The sequence below is a fragment of the Octopus bimaculoides genome, chromosome 10 (genome assembly GCF_001194135.2).
Source record: "Octopus bimaculoides isolate UCB-OBI-ISO-001 chromosome 10, ASM119413v2, whole genome shotgun sequence".
In the NCBI taxonomy this organism is placed as follows: domain Eukaryota; kingdom Metazoa; phylum Mollusca; class Cephalopoda; order Octopoda; family Octopodidae; genus Octopus; species Octopus bimaculoides.
In genome coordinates this window covers 38,682,539-38,687,917 of record NC_068990.1, presented here as the reverse complement: position 1 = coordinate 38,687,917, position 5,379 = coordinate 38,682,539, and the positions used below count along the sequence as shown (strand labels likewise).

General features: G+C 35.8%; 4 non-coding genes across 4 annotated transcripts; 2 read left to right on the top strand and 2 right to left on the bottom strand.

Annotated features, from left to right (window-relative positions):
- Positions 1–788: 788 nt before the first annotated feature.
- On the bottom strand, positions 789–861 carry Trnav-aac (transfer RNA valine (anticodon AAC)). The gene has a single exon. It is a non-coding gene; the product is annotated as a tRNA-Val (tRNA).
- Positions 862–2,393: 1,532 nt separating this feature from the next.
- Trnav-cac (transfer RNA valine (anticodon CAC)) lies at positions 2,394–2,466 on the bottom strand. The gene has a single exon. It is a non-coding gene; the product is annotated as a tRNA-Val (tRNA).
- Positions 2,467–3,746: 1,280 nt separating this feature from the next.
- Positions 3,747–3,819, top strand: Trnav-uac (transfer RNA valine (anticodon UAC)). Its single transcript has one exon. It is a non-coding gene; the product is annotated as a tRNA-Val (tRNA).
- Positions 3,820–4,469: 650 nt separating this feature from the next.
- On the top strand, positions 4,470–4,542 carry Trnav-aac (transfer RNA valine (anticodon AAC)). The gene has a single exon. It is a non-coding gene; the product is annotated as a tRNA-Val (tRNA).
- The last annotated feature ends 837 nt before the right edge of the window (positions 4,543–5,379 follow it).

Here is a 5,379-nt window from a genome sequence, read left to right as displayed (position 1 = left end):
TATATATATATATATATATATATATATATATGGAAAAATGATAAGGTAGAAAATGCAAATTAAAGAAGGATTTACAACCAAAAGACCTACCATATATCTCCACATACAACCCTCTTAACAATGAAGCCTTCGACACCATCCGTCAGTAAAACAAAATGCCGAAGACCCAACTGTGGGATATGCGTCAATTTTAATTGAGGTATCAGATGTCGTGAGTTCGAAACTCGCTGGAACCTATTTACATTTTTTTTTCTTTGATTGGCCAAGGCTCTACCACACTAAATAACATGATGTTGTAAATCCTGATGTTGTTCTTATAGTACTTGATATTTTGTCTCAGTTATTGCTGTGATGGATCTAGACCTTTACACATTTTATTGTACGTTAGGCCACTCTATAAGTTATATGGTTAGCTTTGCAATCATGAGGTTCCAGGTCGACTTCACTGAATGTGATCTTGAGAAAATTTTTTTAACTCACAATATTTGAATACTTCTCCCTATTTGCTTATTTGAGTACTGGGGTCCATATGATCAATTTACGCCCTCTTCCGAGATTGTTGGACTTGAGCTAATATTTGATATCAATATTGTCTCGACCGACAAATTTTACAGAGACAAACTTTAATACATGACTGCGTTTAATCATGGTCATCGTTGGCGGGGTTGGGTATTTGTATAACAACATAACAATAACTGGAACTAAACGTCTGTGAGAAAAAGGAGCCTTTGCCTCACCAACAGTAATGAGGGCGGTGGCACTAAATACAAATAAAATATAAAACAACTAGGTTCCAGCGAGTTTCGAACTCACGACCTTCTGCGTGTTAAGCAGATGTGATAACCACTACACTATGGAACCAGTTGCTGTCGGTGTATCAGATTTTGTTTTGTCATACACAATTATTTTGTGCAGAGTTTAATGCAGAGTTAGTTTTCAAAACTCAGTGGAGTATCAAAAATGGTACATCAACAAGGAGAGATTAGGATTTCGAATCCTGCTGCAGTTCAGTTTCCATTCTATATCCTTAGGGGTCAATACAATAATGACCTGTTCTATTGGTAATTATTGATCTTCTCAATTAATATTGAACTTTCTTTTACTTTTCATCTCTCACATTGATTCACAGACAGATATTTCTAGAAAGAGCCCAGTTGATAAACTCGACGTACATTTGACCAAAAGAACTGACCAATATGTTATGATACCCCGAGTACGTGGAGGTTAAAGTCAACTCCAGCAGGATTCGAAACCTGAATTGAAAATAAATATCACGTCCTTTTTTTGTTTTTGTTAATTTACCATTACTGAGATTCCACGGTCATTTTTAAAGTAAATCACCATGAAACTCTGTACAACCCAAAACTTCTTTATATGATAAAGGAATATTTGATAAAACGCCATCAACTGGTTCCATGGTGTAATGGTTATCACATCTGCTTAACACGCAGATGTGAACCTAAGATTTACTTCTTTAGCTCTGGAACCTAAGATTTACTTCTTTAGCTCTGGAACCTAAGATTTACTTCTTTAGCTCTGGAACCTAAGATTTACTTCTTTAGCTCTGGAACCTAATATTTACTTCTTTAGCTCTACTTTTATAGGAATAGGTGTTGATATATTAGCATCAACTTCAAAAACAACAGCAGCGCGCCCTACACGTGTTGTCACATATCAGTGACCAGGTCGTAAATCTAGAACCAAACACTTTAAGGCTCACTAAATATGAATTGGAAGAGAAATAAAAAGAGTGGACCCTGGATACTGAAGTCTTGGATACATTGTTTGATAATAAGATGAGATGGTCATGGCTGACATACTTTAAATATAAGTCTGTTTGATCAGAAACAACAACTAAGAATCTAACGGAATGTGAATACTAGAGAACCTTTAATCCGGAACACTACAGTTTCTCTCTCTTCACTATTTTTGGTTTTGTCGTCAATTCATACAAAGGTTTCTCTCTGAGTTTTAAAAGAGAGAGAAATAGAAACCAGAGATTGTTAAGTTCTTCAAACTCTCAAGAATATTCATATCACAATTAAGGGAAAAGAATATTCAATAGAGTATTGAAACCGTTATACAGCGGTCTGGATCTTTACACCACTCATTATGTATAGACCTGTTCATAGTTACGTAATTAGCTCCACAATCATGAAACACTCTGTTTGCCCTCACTGAGTGCTGTTTTGTGTAAGAGCTTTCTTATTTTAAATATGGCCGAGGTCGATATTACTATTTATGTCTTAAGAGAGAAGCGTTGACAATGAAGACAAATACGGGTGGGATATTAGAACCAATAACTATAGCAAATAGAAGAAACTAAAAATATCAATCTCCACTCCCATTGTATTAGAAACCCCAGGCTCAAAACAAAATAGAAAACAAATAGTAGGTTCCAGCGAGTTTCGAACTCAGGACCTTCTGCGTGTGAAGCAGATGTGATAACCACTACACCATGGAACCAGACACGAACTTCACTTAATTATTGTTTAATTATATCGAAGATGTAAGGAACCAGTTTCGCAGATTCGTTAGCACCCTGGGTAAAAAGCTTAACGGCATTTCGTCCGTCTTTACGTTCTGAATTCAAATTCCGCCGGCGTCGATAAAATACATACCAGTTGAGTATTGGGGTTGATGTAATCGATTTATCTCCTCCCATTGAAATTGCTGGCCTCGTACTAAAATTTGAAACGAATTGTCCCTACTGACAAATTTTCCAATGTCAAACTTTGATATATCACTGAGTCTGTCTGTACTCATCGGTAGTGCGGGCAGAGAGGGCCCACTCTACAACACAATAGTAACAACAAGTGGAACCAAACGTCGCCGACAACAACAGCATTTGCAATACCAGCATCAATGTGGGTGGTGGCATTATGTACTAGCAAAATATGGCGGCGAGCTGACAAACGATAGCATGCTTGGCGCAATGCTTCGTGGTATTTCGTCTGTCTTTACGTTCTGAGTTCAAATTCCGCCGAGGTCGACTTTGCTTTTTATCCTTTCGGCGTAGATAAATTAAGTACCAGTTGCATACTGAAGTCGATCTAATCGACTTGCCCCTTCTACAAAATTTCGGGCCTTGTGCCTAGAGTAGAAACCATTATATACTAGCAAAATGTAAAACAATTAGCTTCCAGCGAGTTTCGAACTCACGACTTTCTGCGTATTAAGCAGATGTGATAACCACTACCCCATGGAACCAGATGCTTGAACGTTCTCAAATATTGTTTTATCATAGCTTAGTTGTAACCTACGCAGAGTTTAATGTTGAGGTAGCTTTCAAAATACTGCGGAGTATCAGAAACGGTGAATTAACAAAAAGTATTTAGGTTTTCGAATCCTGCTCGAGTTCACTTTCCATTTTATGTATTTAGGGGCTTATACAATAATGACCAGTTCCATTCGCAATTTTTGATCTTTGCAATGAATATTGATCTTCTCTCACTATTTATCTCTAACGTTAACTCACAGACAGATATTTCTAAAGAGCGTTCAGTGGATAAACTCTAGTCACAGAATATTACTGGTATAAATCTTAACATCACTGGAAGCAGGAAAACAAGATCTATAGTTGCTTATGATGTTGTAGTCAACGACGGTTTTGTTCCAGTTGTTGATGAGTCTGGCCTTTCCACCCCTCAGTCTACAATAGAACAGTCCATTGTTGTATAGTTAGATCTCCGGATCGATTTCACTTATATATGAAACGAAAAATTTTGGGGTTATGAATAACAGGTGGTTCCATGGTGTAGTGGTTATCACATCTGCTTTACACGCAGAAGGTCGTGAGTTCGAAACTCACTGGAGCCTACTTTTTTATTTCCTCTCCTGAGGTTAATGATTTTATTGGGTTAGGCATTGATATCACTTATTTATTGTATTTACACAACACAAGTGAATTAATAATTTAAATATCGATATAGTTATAAAACATTATCGATTAGATAATTTATAATACTTTATATAATGTATATAACAGTCTACAATATTCTATTGAGTAAAATCATTTACTTGAGAATATTCCGTATAATTTGATGAGTTAAATATTTAAATCTAGTCACTTCGGTCACTTATGGCTTTCATCAGTTCGGGGTCGATAAATAAAGTAGAATTCCAGAGTGGTGCATTGGTAGAATAAAACATTTGGTGGAAAGTTTTCTGGTTTTGTAGGTTTTGTGTTCGAATTCAATCTCCGTTCACCGAAATATAATAATAATTAGTATTATTTTAAATTGTTGCCACAAGGGCAGCTTGGGGGAGGTGGGGCATGAGTCGATTACATCGACCTCAGTTTTTCATTGGTACTTAATTTCTAGACCCGAAAAGGATGAATTTGAACTCAGAATGTAAGTACGGACGAAATACTACTAAGTATTTTATCGAGCGTGCTAACGATTCGGCCAGCTTTGCTTCTCACATCTCAAATATAATATAACAATGATGGAAAACAGGCGGCATCTGGTTCCATGGTGTAGTGGTTATCACATCTGCTTAACACGCAGAAGGGCGTGAGTTCAAAACTCACTGGAACCTATCGTCTTTATATTTTGCTTCAACATAATGTAATGCTGTTGGTGCTGTAAAGGTTGTTTTTTCTCACCACCGTTTAGTTCCTGTTATTGATTGGAAACATTAGCACAAGGTCGGTAATTTCGAGTGAGGGAGTAAGTCGATTATGTTGACACCAGTTCAACAAGTAATTATTTTATCGACTCCAAGAAAATGAAAGGCAAAGTCTATTTCGGTAGCTTTTGAACTCAGAACATAAAGGTGAACGATATGCCGCTAAGGATATTGTCCGGCGTCGAAACTATTCTGCCAGCTTATATAGAAAATATAAAGTCGATTGGTATGTCGAGGAATCACGGCCGCTTTCCTGAATGAGAGTCGCGTGTTCGAATCTAACTTCAATCTTTTTGCATTATTATTATTATTATTATTATTATTATTATTATTTTTCAGTAGTTTTAATATCAATATATACATAAAACAATACACACACACACACGTCATACCGGCCATGACGAAGGGAAATAGCCCTGAAACTCGAGTCGCCTTTATATATATATATTTATATTTATATATTTATATATTTGATCCTTTATATTGAACACTCAATATTTCATCTACATTCAATACTTTCTTTCATGGTGCCATCCATTTTTATTTTATTTTATTTTATATTGTATATTGTATATCATATTATATATTGTATATTCCATATTCTATACCCCACATTAGTTCTGCAGGAATATAAATAAAACATAAAAAACAGACAGTGTTGGAACTCTTTTAAGCAAAATAATATATTCCTCTATACACAATCATACAAAAAAACCCACCTTTTTTGTATTTATTTTTACTCGTATA